This window comes from Ostrea edulis, chromosome 7, assembly GCF_947568905.1.
Source record: "Ostrea edulis chromosome 7, xbOstEdul1.1, whole genome shotgun sequence".
In the NCBI taxonomy this organism is placed as follows: domain Eukaryota; kingdom Metazoa; phylum Mollusca; class Bivalvia; order Ostreida; family Ostreidae; genus Ostrea; species Ostrea edulis.
Genome location: NC_079170.1, coordinates 55875190 through 55890385, shown reverse-complemented (window position 1 = coordinate 55890385; position 15196 = coordinate 55875190). Strand labels below are relative to the sequence as shown.

General features: G+C 33.8%; 1 protein-coding gene across 1 annotated transcript in view; it reads right to left on the bottom strand.

Moving 5' to 3' along the window:
* Positions 1 to 14285: 14285 nt before the first annotated feature.
* The window catches only part of LOC125656410 (uncharacterized), a 100824-nt gene continuing 99913 nt past the window's right edge, over positions 14286 to 15196 (bottom strand). The window contains exon 16 of the mRNA XM_048887016.2: positions 14286 to 15196. This exon is cut by the window's right edge and continues 2739 nt beyond it. The gene's annotated coding sequence lies outside the window, so the exon portion shown is untranslated.

The following is a 15196-nucleotide window of genomic DNA, read 5'->3' as shown; positions in this document are numbered from 1 at the left end:
ATCTAGATTTTGTGTGTGAATAGTATTCGAAGATATCCAGAATCAACCTAGCGTTTTCGCCTATATATCGACCTTTAATGTATGCATTTGTTCACATCCGATAATTTTGCCTGCAATTTTTTGTAAGCGACTGTCCAAAACATGTGCAAATATTTTATAATCCGCATTGGTTAGACTTAAAGGCCTGTAGTTTTTTAAATGGTCTTTTTCTCCTTTTTTATGAATTAATGAGATCACTGCATTTCGTTGTGAAAATGGTAGTATTCCAATTTGAATGTTTTTAAGAAGAGATGCATGGTATAAGTCTTTTAAATCGTGCCAAAACACTAAATATATAATTCAGCCGTTAACCCATCTTGTCCAGGAGATTTATTATTTTTCATATGTTCAACAGCCGAAATGTCCTAAAGGGAGGCATTGGAATTGTCGATGTATCTTTGAAATTAAAATCCATAAAAGTATCTTGGATAAACAGGATTTCAAGCGAGAGAAACTCTCTATTCTTTTTTGTAGATAGTTTGTGCAAAGAAAGAGACTTTGATTTTGAATATCTATGTAAAACAAATATTACGAAATCAAATGATTATCAAATAATGGAACATTTTCCTCTATTCTACAAGGAAATGCTTGTATTTTTCAACGAATGTAAAAAAAAAATAAAAAACAATTTTATCTGAATGCATTATTGAAAGAACCGTTGTGGTGTAATAAAAATTTTATGTACAAAAACAAGCCAATATTTTTTCATAATTGGCTGAGGAGCGGTTTTAAATTTTTGAATGATATTGTAAATGAAAATGGCATAAAACCTTTGGAATGGTTTGATGACAAACTTATATGTAAAAAAAACTGGATGTGTGAATATATGATTATAAAAACAGTTATAACAAAAACCTTCAAAAGTTATGAATTTTCAAATATACGATACGAAAACATTTTTCATGGGAGTACATCATACGATTTATTATGTAAAGGACATGTTAAAGTGTGTGATATCAATTCAAAGTTGATTTACGAAATTCTTTGTCATGAAAAATTTATACCTCCATTACACCAAACATATTACGGAAAGGTTTTTGAAATAACAAAAACGGCTTGGAAATCTATTTATGAACAAAAAATCTTATCCATAAGAGACAGAAGTATATCAGAATTTAATTATAAATTATTAAATAATCTATTGTGTAACAGAGAATTGCTGAAGAAATGGAAGATAGTAGAAAATGATTTTTGTGTCTTTTGCAGAGATGCTAAAGAAAACAATGAACATCTTATCTTAAAATGTAAAAATGTTTCTCATATATGGGACATTGTTAAACAAATTTTAAAATTTGATATATCGTGGAAAACAATTGTGATAGGATTTTACTATGAAAACAATGAAAAGACACTCTTTTTGAATAGCATAATATCTCTTATTGCCTGTAAAATATACAAGTATAAAATGTATTGTAGATTAGATAACAAAGACGAAAAACCTCAAGAAATATGTAACCACATAAAAAGTAAATTGAATTTTTATACAGAAGTGTACACAAAAATTCAGGATAAAAAATATGCTAAAGTTATGAAAGCAATTAAAGACAAATTGTAATTTATACACCTTTGCAGGTATGACTTTTTATAATATGAAACCTGACAAATATCTGTCTATGCACATTTTTAACTATGTTACAATGTGAGTTTATTTTGAACAATTTGAATTGATTACAAACAACTATATTTCTATATCAAATAAAATTTTGTAATAAACCTTTTATATACTGGTATTTTGCAAAAAGTTCCCACTATGAGGAGGGGTCCTGTCCTCCTATAGTGCTGCCATGGGGGTTGTGATATGAACTTTTGAATTGTTAACCCCGCATATGGCAGTTTCAGGTTCTTTATGTACATAATTATATTGTTGTGTTGTTGGTTTTTCCGTAAAAATAAGAACCTTTTTTGCCATAACATGTTAATAAATTTTGTTATATAACAGTATATTATATGTGTGTGTGTTTGTATGTATGCATATATGTTTGTGTTTTCTATATGTAGAAATTTATATGATAAATTTATATATATGTATATGTATGCCTATATACATCTAATCCAAGGGGCCCCTGGCACCCTAGGTAAAGATTATAAGGGGGTCTCTGCGGAGACTTTACCCCGAAATAGTAATGTATTTTGGAATTAAAGACTGATATATGTGAAAAAAAAAAAAATATGTTCAACAGCCATTTGATATTCTTGCATTGTAGGTATTTCTTCACATTCTTTCTTTTCAATTTCAGTAATTTTCTTACAATTAATATTACTAAGGTATGATTGGATATCTTGTTCAGACTTAGCATTGCTTGAATAGAGTGTTTTGTAGAAGTTTATGAGACAATCCATGATTTCGTTGTTATCTGTATATTCCAATTGATTTTCATCTTTTACTTTATTTATTGTATTGTTAGATTGTTGCTTTCTTTCAAGATTTAAAAGATATGATGAACTTTTGTCTCCTTTTATTATCCACATCGATCTTGATCGTATATAAACTCCACTACATTTCTCGGCATAATAATCGTCAATTTCTTTTTCTAACAATCGTTTATAATTCATATTTATCTTAGAACTCTTTTGATTCTAGTTGTTTTATTTGTAATTCAATAAAATTTATTCGATTTTTCTTGTGTTTAGATATCTGTTTTGAGTAATTTACACAGAAGTTTTTTATACTAATTTTTGTGTGCTCCCATTTACGTATCAGGTCTTCTATTTCAAGTGTATGTATTTCTTCACGTATATATACATTTTCAGTTTCTTACAGATTGTTTTGTCTTGTAAGAGCGATGTATTTAGCTTCCAGTAACCAGCACCTCTGGAGTTTTCACTTGTACGGAGGTAAAAAAAATAAATAAAAAATACCTAAATGATCTGAAAATCTCGCATTATCAACCTTTGGTGCTTTCCTTAAAAATATCATTAAGGGGAAAATCTAGTTGTTCTGAAACAAATACATAATCTATTCTGCTTTGGGGAATACTTTTTCCGTTACACCATGTTAAACCTTGTTTGTAGTTTTTTCCAATATATATACAACAGTCTTTCAAATCTACAGTTTTCAAAATTTTATTTAAGGTACCTGCACTTTCGTCACTGTTATCATCATCTAATTGACAGTTAAAATCCCCACATAGAATTATATTATTTAAATTCATAGCATTTTGACTTATCCAAGTATTCACTCTCCTGAAAAAATCATTTCTGTTTCTCTCGTTATTTGGTGCATAGATATTCACCAAAGTCAAAATCTTATCATCGTATCTAATATTGATCAACAGTCTTCGACCATCAAGAGATTTACACGGATTTAATATTTCTATTTTACAATATTTTTTGAACAAAATTGCTACACCTCTGCTATATACTGAATCTGAAAAGCAGTGTATCATTTTTCCAAACCATCTTGAATTATAAACAGCTTCGTGATCCTTAATAAAATGAGTTTCTTGTAAGAATATCACATCGTATTTAACATCTCTCAACCAATCAAATAACACTGTTCTCTTTTTATAAGTATTTAAGCCTCTTACATTTAGAGAGTAAAGTTTTAAAGTAGTAACAGCATTGTTCATGTAATATTGAGTTTGACAGGGCGTTCACTTACTTATCCACATCACCTTTGCTATTCTTCTTGCCAGCCTTTTTCATATCCTTGAGAAATACTTCAATGTTTGATTGATTTTCACTCCCTGTCCATTTCCGTGTAAGAGATGCGTTTCTGGCTTTTCTGGCGTATTTGGACGCTAATTTTTTGTAGATTTTTCCAAGTTTATTTTCGCCGGGCCATTTCTTGTTGTCGGTATGGAGAGTAGCCCCACTATCCAATCCTGTTCCCCACTACATGTCATAGGTTCCCTCGGCAAATATGGTTCTGTTGCTGGAGTTCTCTAGCTTGATCTTAACTTCCGGAATCTGTTCCGCTTTGGTGGACACAACTTCTTCCATCACTAGTTCCTTCTCTTTGCTCCACCCTTGTGGATCTGGAATTGTATTGCCACTTTTTCCATTTTTGGCGAAGAAGCAACTGTCTATGATGTCAAAAGTCTTTAATTTATTGTGAGAAATGGTCGTGTAAAGTGTTGAAAAGTCATAGGTTTTGATGTTATTGATTTGGGAAAACTTTTGCGATTTCAAGTTTACTAAAAGTTTTTTAGAATTTTTTAGAATCCACATTTGATTAACACCACTTCGGGCATATGTAGTCGCTCCTTCACAGCTGTTAATATTTTCGTGGGGAGCAAAGATAGGGGCTTGGTAGAGCACTTATTGGATCCAGCAATGCATCTTTGTTTAAAAAGGTTTTTATGTAGTTTAGGAATCCAGTATAGGTACGGTAACTTATATTCATTCGACCCATTGACTGGAATATTAAATGTGTCTAAAACTGAAGCATGGTTTTGAAGAATTTCATCATTTGAAAAGGCAGTTGGAGTATAAGTAGGATTACTAAAAGTGGAATTAATGCCAAGTTCGTTTAAAATACAGCTGAGCCTTACAAACAAAGATAATGTTGCTACAAGCTTTGTCAGTTGGAACCAAAACATATTCTTCATGTAACCAATCTAATTCTTTTATCACTTCTGGTTTACTGAACACAGAAGGATAGATGGTAAGTACATTTTATTTTTAATATATCTAATGCGGGATTTTAATATTCCTCTTATGCTTTTAACCCATTCTGACAATGTATCAAGTTCTTCTTTTTCATATTTAGCCCATCGTCTGGCATATTCTTCGACAGAATTCATATTAGAGATGAAGTTCTGTCGCCAATTGAAAAACAGGTTCTCTGTATTTAGGACCTTTTAGAATTAATGTTTACTTTCAATAAAATATCTAAGTATAAAACAGAAGTGGACGACTCTGGTGTCTTTTATTTCGACTTCACAGGGATATATCTAATAAACATAGGAATGAAAATTATTGTTAATAGATAAAACGTCGTCGATATATCTAAATGTCCAATTGAAGGTCACAGCAAGAGATTTTTTCTTCTCACGTTGAAGTTTTTAAATAAATTCTGCTTCATAGGAATATGAAAACAGGTCAACCAACAAAGGAGCACAATTCGTATCCATGGGAATTCCAACAGACTGTTGGAAGACCTGATCACCAAAGACCACGAAGATATTGTCAATGAGGAACTCCAGTATATTTTGTATTTCAACTTCAGAGTACTTGTGCGTGGAATCAGAGTGGCGTTTAACAAGGTTATTTTTTGGATGACTGATCACTAGATATGACCGACGCAGTGGTCTAAAGATTGGAACGTTCGCCCCGCATGTGGAAGGCCGGGGTTCGAATCCCAGCCGCGACAGACCTAAATCGTTAAAATATGTAGCGACAGTTCCATCGCCAAGCGCTCGGCATCAGGTAAGAATGTCACGGGTCCCCGGAGATGACCTCAAAAACGGATGTCCCGTGTCACAGTAGGTGTGGCACGCTAAAGAACCCTTACTGCTCAATGGACGTAAGCACCAAGCATAGGCCTAGATTTGAAGCCCTCGGTTTTTGCGATCTCATCCGCCCATTTAATGTTAACATCCAAACTTTTGACCTTCTGAATGTAAGAATAAAAGCGATATTTTTGCCTTAATTCTGTGTTATATAAACAAAAAGTAGAGTATTTTTACGTTTACAAACAAACCAGTGAGATGTTAATTTGTATATAAATCATAGTTATAGATTTAGCTTTTAGATGACAAATTCTACTTAAAGATTACTTGAATTGGGATAGATACAATAAACTTGGACTTTCATTTCTTTTGAAAACTTCGTAAACAATAACATATCACAATCTTTGTTTACAAAACAAATGATAAACTCTCTAAAATGAGCTTATGTGATATGTTGACAAATTTGTGTTTAAAATAAACAAATAAACAATCACTGGCTTCCAAATCGAATGTGAAGTTTGCAGGTGATGACGTTTTAGTTGATCCACAGCTTCTTTTCCAACGTCTCTTGGTTTGCAGCAGATATTGTCAGACACGGCAGATGTGTTCAAGTTTGAACTATGTAGCAATCTAGCATCTTTATTTGAAGCAAATGGAATGATGAGACAAGCACAAAAGGCATCATTAGCAGATGCAATATGGAATGTTGGTGGTTGTTCTGTCTATGGACTAGATGTTACAAATGCAAATTATTTGTTAAATGGAGTGTCAATGATCCATAGTGAAAAGGAGTAACGTTTCGGCAAATTTGTGAAGAAAACGTTCCTTGATAAGCAAACGTTATGCTATTGTAGTTTTTGATAGGTATGAATATGGACTGAGCACACACATACTCCAAGAACCAAAGGAATTGAAGGCTCCAAAATAGAATTCAAGCAGCCAACTCCCTTTAAAAGCAAAGAGGAAAACTTTTTGACAAACAAACAGAATAAACAAGCTTTCATCAAGCTCATTTGCAAATTTCTCACCTGCAAAATAATTCAAACTATTCAAGCTGAGGCTGATGCAGATGTTCTGAGAGTCAAAACTGGAATCGGTAAATTAAGAAAAACTGTAGTTATTGGAGAAGACACCGATCCTCAAGTATTACTGCTTTTTCATTGCAATGTTCATGGTAACAATAATCTGTTCTTTGAATCTGACAAATCAATGAGAGACCTTGTAGTATCAAAATATGGGATTAAAACCAGAAGTCTTTTAAAAAATGAAGTTTGTCAACTCTTGCCATTTCTATACGCACTTACAGGATGCGACACAACGTCAAGAAACAAGGGCCTCCGTGGCCGAGTGGTTAGAGCATTGCGCTCAAAATCACACGGCCTCTCACCTCTGTCGGCGCGGGGTCCAATCCCGCTCGCGCCGGTAAGTGAGAAAGTTTCCCAGTCTACTCTCGGAAGGTCGGTGGTCTCTTCCCATGTACATTGTACCTGGGTTCTCTGTTCCACCAATAAAAACTGGGCGCCACCATATAACTGAAAAATTGTTGAGTGTGGCAGAAAACATCAAAACAAACAAACAAACCACGTCAAGAATGTTCGGCAACGGAAAGGGTCCTGTACTTAAGAAAGCAATGAAATGTCTAGAATTTAGACAAATTCCGAATATTCCTAAATGAGGATTCCACAGGGAAAGAAATAGTAACTTCTGGTGTCGATATAATGGGACTTTGTACGGTGGAATGCCATTAGAGACACTTGACATCTTGAGATATAGGAAATTTGCTTGTAAAGTATTGCCCAACACAATACCATTTCCACAAGTTCAGTCAATGCCACCAACTAAAGCTGCAGCAGATGAACACTGCAACAGAACATTTCTTTCCTTTTAAAATCCATTTTTTGTTGGAAAATGAAGCACAAAAATTTAGAGAGGAAAAATAAATTTTGGTTAAAAAAAAGTTGCATTTCAACGTTTTATTTCTAAATTTATGTTTGATCAATGTCATATCTTTAATAAAGCAGTAATTTCCTATTATTCAGTTTTTAGCTATTTTTTCAAAAAAGGAAAGGTTTTCCCATCTAAAATGTTATTTTTTCATATATATTGCCAGAAATTTACTAGTATGCCCCTGTACAACCCATTCCAGCATTCGAAGAACCATTCAGTTGGGTGTGAATAGATTGTGTAGGACCTTTGGCAAAAACTAGGTTAGGGAACCAGTATTTACTTACTATCATGTTTACGTCCACTCTATTCCTTGAAGTTATACCCCATAGGAATAAAAAGGCAAAGACCATAGTCAAAGCCCTTACCAAGTTTGTCAGTTTTGTAGGAGTGCCTAAAGCTATTCAGTTAGACCAAGGTTCAAATTTTATGTCAGGGTTGTTTCAACAGGTCATGCATGAGTTAGACAGTATAAGTCTACTATATTTATCATCCAGAGTATCAAGGGGCACTTGAACGCTTCCATCAAACCCTAAAAACTATGATGAAAACATATTGTTATCAGTATGATAAAGACTGGGATGAAAGGGCTCACCTTGTTTTATTTGCTGCAAGAGAAGCAATTCAGGTCTCCTAAGATTCAGGCCCTTTGAGTCAGTGTTTGGCTATACAGTTAGAGGTCCTTTGAAATTGGTGAAAGAAAAATGGCTAACTGAAACTAGTTCCCTTAATCTTTTAGACTATTTATCTAATTTCAAAGAGAGACTTCACAATGCTTGTAAATTAGCACAAGAAAACCTCAAGAGTTTTCAAGCTAAAATGAAAGTTTGGTATGACAAAGATGCTAGGAACAGAGTTTAAACCAGGTGATAAGGTTCTTGTAGTTTTGCCTGTTCCTGGTCATCCTTTGCAGGCCAGGTATTATTGTCCTTATGAAATTGAAATAGTGATGGTGGGCGTAAAGAAAAACGGGTTTGTCACATTAACATGTTGAAAGAGTATTTTGATAGATGTGATCAAAATTCCATAAAATCAGTTTCCACTTTAGCCAATATTAAGACATTACAAAAGTCTACTGAGAATGAAATTAGTGTAGAAACTTGTGAAAAAGACTTCAATCAGAATGTCCGTTTAAAGAACTCCGAAATTCTTGCCAACCTGGATACCAAACTTGGACATTTGAATATTTAACAAAGAGAACAAGTTCAATGTCTCATGGCTAATTATCCTTCAATCTTCTCGAATGTTCCGAAAAAGACCAATGCTGCTTGTCATGATGTTATAGTTGGTGACACTTTGTCCATCAAGCAGCATCCCTATCGTTTAAATCCATTTAAATTGCAGTACTTAAGAACAGAAGTGCAGTACATGCTGGACAATGATATTATCGAACCAAGTAAAAAGGACTGGAGCTCGCCTTGCATTCTAGTACCGAAACCTGATGGTACCTACCGATTATGTATTGATTTTAGAAAAGTGAATTCTGTCACGAAAACGGACTCTTATCTGATTCCTAGAATTGATGAGTGTAATGACAAAATTGGAAATGCCAAATTTGACCTGTTGAAAGGTTACTGGCAAGTGTCATTGACTGAAAGAGCCAAAGAAATATCTGCATTTGTGACTCCCGATGGCCTTTTTCAATAGAAAGTGATGCCGTATTTTGTGAAAAATGCTCAAACGACCTTTCAGCGGATGATTCATTCCCTACCAGAATGTGAAGACATTGATGATGTTATCATATACAGCGACACCCCAAATCATGCGTTTATGTTACACCTATTATGGCTAAAATGGAGGCTATTGCAAAGTTCCCGATTCCTACAAACAAGAAAGAGTTAATGAGATTTTGGGGCATGACAGGCGTTTACAGAAAATTTTGTACAAATTTTTCTTCAACAGTTGGTCCATTTACCAACTTATTGCAAAAGAGGGTTTTATTTGATTGGACTAAGGACTGTGACAAATCATTTAGTAAAATTAAATCTGTTCTCAAGAGTAGTCAAGTTCTTTCAGCTCCAGAATTTTCTAAGCAATTTCAGCTTACTATATATGCTAGTGATGTAGGAATCGGTGCTGCTTTGTTTCAAGTACATAGTGACAAAGTAGATAGAGTTGTTTCATATTTTTCAAAGAAACTTACAAAAAAAAATCAACAGAATTATTCAACCATTGAAAAAGAGTGTCTTGCTTTGTTATTAGCTTTGCAGTAATTTGATGTTTATTTCAATGTTACTGTGCATCCAATTCTTGTTTTTATGGAACACAACCCTCTCACTTTTTTTGCATAAAATGTAAAACAAGAATCAAAGACCCACAAGATGGAGTTAATTATTGCAAGAGTATGATATTGATATCAAAGGTAAAAACAATGTTATAGCAGATGCCTTATCAAGAGTGTCATGAGTATGTTTTGTTAATTTGATGTTGCTTTGATACATATGTATTCTTTAAAAACTTTTTTTAAAGGGGGGAGGTGTTGTGTACTACTTGCACTCAATTTTAACCTGTGACCTAGATTGTTCTAGAGCTGATGTTTACTTCTTGATATGTACTACTTGCACTCGATTGACACCTGTGACTTAGATTGTTCTAAAGCTCATGTTTAATTCTTTAGTAGATGATGATGAAATGGTTGCATCATTGTCTTTCAAGATTGTACTAGAAAATTCATTCTTATTATAAATACACTGAATTTTTATAATAAAAAAAATCTCTGTGCATTTTTGGATTACATAACATCTGGGAACTAGGATTTTGAAATTTATAATTTAGTGTGTATATATTCAGTTCGGCACGGATTTTTCATATTTATTGTTCAACTACCGTAAGTTTGTTAGTAAATTCTGCTCCTGTATTATCAAGGGCAAACAGTTTTTTAAAGTAAATCCTAACTTCAAATTATTTTGTTGGGAGCCTCAAAAGCAAGAAAAATGTGTTGTTTCTTCTTAAAATTTAAATTTTATAAAAAAAGCAAGATTCTATCCAAAAATTACAGTCAAGGAAAGAATATTTTTCACGGTCAAAAGTTTTTATCGCAATTCACCTTTGAATTAGAACGCTTTGGCCGATATAGTAATTGCGTTGTGTGACGACACAATTGAATCTGTTTGTAATACAATTGCCAAATGCAACAGAAACTCTCATTGGTCCATATGTATAAGTCCGCCCAAATTCCCTTATACGGGAGTAGTCGGCATTAGAAAACATGACGGCCAGATGGAAACAAACTTCAAAGGAAGAAAGAGAAAAAGTTGTATTCTTGTGTTGTTATCTCATAAATTTAATATATAAAAAAATCCTAACATATTTTCCTACTATACTTGTGTCCAAACATACCTTCAAATATTTATTAAAGCCCCATACGACCCCAAAACTCGCAGCTTTTGATGATTTCGTTCGTTGACATAGCCATGTTAGGTAGCCAGTCAATTCGAATCCCGGTTCATTTCCATACTTGCACAATAACGTCTAGATGTGAACTAATACCCCCACAAATATTTTAGCTAACTATTTTAAATATAACATCCCAGTTCCATTAAATGATAATTATTCAAATAGCTAAACTCACGGCAACGCGGCTTTCATTAGTCTGGGCCGTTCTCCATCTCTGCCACACGAGTGTTAAGGACCACAATGGGCTTATGTAGCATTTTCGTTAATCAAGAGCTTATTTTATCTTTACAAAAACTGTATTTTTTAATTTCTATTAATTATTCGTGTTGATAATAAATGAAGAACGAATACATAACTTACAACCAATTTTATGAATAGATACCAAGAGCGATCACCGCTACACCGGCTACCTAACACGGCTACGTCAACAAACGCATTTGAAGCTGCGAGTTTTCGCGTCGTGTGTGGCTTTAATGAATATTTGAAAGTATGTTTGGACACAAGTATAGTTTGAAAATATGTTAAGATTTTTTTATATTGAATTTATGAGACAGCAACACAAGAATACACCGATAACGCGATATCAGGCCTCAACCATGCGCAGCTTTTTGTGCCCCGTAAATCGAAGGTTTTTATAAGAAAAACCCTTACAAACAAAGATACATTGCTGGATCCAGTAAGTGCTCTACCAAGCCCCTATCTTTGCTCCCCACGAAAATATTAACAGCTGTGAAGTAGAAACTTCAAACTTACTGTGTGACTACATATGCTAGAAGTGGTGTTAATCAAATGTGGATTCTAAAAAATTCTAAAGAACTTTTAGTAAACTTGAAATCGCAAAACTTTCCCCAAATCAACAGCATCAAAACCTATGACTTTTCAACACTATACACGACCATTACTCACGATAAATTGAAGAATAGACGTTTTGACATCATAGACAGTTGCTTCTTCAACAAAAATGGAAAAAGGAAACATTCATATCTAGTGATCTTACTTTTTAAACACCACTCTGATTCCACGCACAAGTACTCTGAAGTTGAAATAAAAAAATATGCTAGAGTTCCTCATTGACAATATCTTCGTGGTTTTTGGTGATCAGGTCTTCCAACAGTCTGTTGGAATTCCCATGGGCACGAATTGTGCTCCTTTGTTAGCTGACCTCTTTCTCTCTTCATATGAAGCAGAATTTATTCAAAAACTTCTATGTGAGAAGAAAAAATATCTCGCAGTGGCCTTCAATTTGACATTTCGATGACGTTTTGTCTATTAACAATAATAACTTTCATTCATATGTCGATTTGATATATCCCTGTGAGCTCGAAATAAAGGACACCACAGAGTCGTCCACTTCTGCTTCATACTTAATTTTATTGAAAGTAGACATTAACGGCAAATTGACAACTCAACTGTATGACAAACATCCCTGATTTCAGCTTCCCCATATTTATGTAGCAATATTCCATTATCACCTGCATATGGTGTTTATATATCTCAACTGATTCGATATGCAAGAGCTTGTTCTGCGTATAGTCAGTTTTTAAATGGAGGTAAGCTACTGACAAAAACAAGTTGATGGTACAGGGGTTTCAACAGTCTCGATTGAAGTCACCATTTCGCAAATTCTATGGTCGTTATAACGACCTAGTTCGTCAATACAACCTGCATTGGGTCAAATGCTGTCTGACATGTTTCATACCGATTGTTAAGCCGTTCTTGGCACACTGATTTTGACTGCGGATAACTCTGTTTACCTGATCAGGATATAGGGCTCACGGCGGGTGTGACCGTTCGACAGGGGATGCTTACTCCTCCTAGGCACCTGATCCCCCACCTCTGGTGTGTCCAGGGGTCCGTGTTTGCCCAACTATCTATTTTGTATTGCTTGTAGGAGTTATGAGATTCAGATCACTGTTCGTTATCTCCAACTTTCATGTATGTAGCAGTTGACCCTTTATCAAAATTGTAGATTTCATAATCCCAGGTAAGTTAACAAAGTAAGTTTTTGAATGACTAATCACTAGATATGAATATTTCCGTTTTCCATTTTTGTTGAAGCAACTGTCTATGATGTCAAATATTTTAGTCTTTGATTTATCGTGAGGAATGGTCGTGTTGAAAAGTCATAGGTTTTAATGTTATTGATTTGGGAAAAATTCTGCGATTTCAAGTTTACTAAAAGTTCTTAAGAATATTTTAGAATCCACATTTGATTAACACCACTTCTGGCATATGTAGTCACACAGTAAGTTTGAAGTTTCTCCTTCACAGCTGTTAATATTTTCGTGAGGAGCAAAGATAGGGGCTTGGTAGAGCACTTACTGGATCCAGCAATGTATCTTTGTTTGTAAGGGTTTTTATGTAGTTTAGGAATCCAGTATAGGTACGGTAACTCATATTCATTCGACCCACTGACTGGGACATTAAATGTGACTAAAACTGAAGCATGGTTTTGAAGAATTTCATCTTTTGAAAGGGCAGTGGGAGTATAAGTACGATTACCTAGAGTGGAATTAATGCCAAGTTCGTTGAAAGTACATTTGTAATAATGAGCCTTACACATATACCGTACTACATATCCATTTAGTTTCAAATATCAATAGCATTAAAGAGGATGTTATTGTTAAAGGGACTGGTTCACGATTTTTAATATTTTTTTCATTTTTGATGTTAAACATTTAAAATATTTATAACTGATTTAATGTTGACAGCCAAAATTTTGACCTTCTGAACGCACGAATAAAATCAGTATTTAAGCTTTAAATCAGTGTTATGTCAACAAAGACTCAAGTCTATCATGTATACAAACAAACCAATGAAATGTTAATTTTGTAATATAAAGCATCTTAATTTTGCATAGTCACAAACTTTAACTTTTAGATGACACATTTTACCCAAAGAATGCTTGAAATGTGAAAGATATAATAAACTTAGATCGATATCCATTCTTTTAAAAATTTCGTAAACAATAACATACCGCAATCTTTGTTTACAAAACAAATAATAAACTCTCTGAAATGAGCTTCTGTGATAATGTATAACCTTAATTTTTATGTGAAATCTTTTAAAGATACATTTTGATCATTAAAAGTGAAAAACAAAATTTTGGGGAAAATCGTGAATCAGTCCCTTTCAATGTTTTACATATAAATACTATATGCCAAGTTTGGCCTTGATATGGAATGAGAATCTCTACTCCAGAGATCATGAAATTTACATTTTGGTCGAGACTTTCCTGTTCTACATGACTGCATTTAGTTTTCCTTACAAATGTGAGATTGTTGAGATTCTGAAATGATTTGAAAATCGGTTAATTTTTGCCCCACCCCTAAGGTGGTCCTGAAATTTACAATCCCTTTGTGCAAAACATTCTTCATACCAAATTTGAAAAGAATTGGATGGGTAGTTACCAAGATACCTGGTATTCAATTCTTAATGCACAACTGACGGATGCAGATCAATAGCAATAGGCCACCTGAGTGACTCAGGTGACTTCAAAATACAATTTCAAGATTTGAATGAAAAACAATTTTATTTTCTAAATACAACATAGTTACATTATTTAATTTTTTTGCCCATTCATGGGATACAGTGATCCAAAAGAAATTCAATTACCAAAATGATTAATGTTTTTTTAGGTTCTGCATTCTCTGAAACAAGAGGCTCACACCACTCACCTGAATCATTTGGCATTGCTGTTGTTCAGATGTTGTAATTTTTAAAAGAGATTTTTCAAAATCTTTAATCCCATGAAAATTTTCAAAGGGTACTAACATAACTGAACACAAATTCACAAAACAAGGGGATGCCTAAGCACCAATACGACTAACATGACCATGACAGGTGCAAAATACCTCTATTTTTTCATTTTTAACTAGAACTGTCCTAGTGGGACTAATACCCCCCACAGAGCACATTGGATGGAGGGAAATAGTGACTTTGTGCTCATTTGGAATTTACTCATCCTTTTGACTTTAAGATTGTTGAGAGCAATAAATGTAAATGCTATGTGTTACTCAGAATATTGAAGATATGCTTAATATCATTTCTGAATATTACATGCATAACTACTATTCAGCATACATGAGCCACAAAACAACACATCTTTTATTAACAAAATCATCCACAAACAGATGGGCAGACAGACAGACAATACAGTGGTCTCTATGAAAGAACAGATCATTACAACATCTAAAAGAAAATGACAAAGTTAATGAAGTTAAAAAAAACCCACACACCCGTAAATGAAAATATCCAGAATTTCCTTGAATGTTCATGAATCTCAACAAGATGCCCACAGGCCTTATCAGTCACCTGAGTACTAGTGAAAAAGTATCACTAGTCCCAAGGGCTATAAAATTTAGAAACAAAATGTGTTTGTAAAACACAAATGCCCCCGATAATGGCCAATTCCAAAGATGACC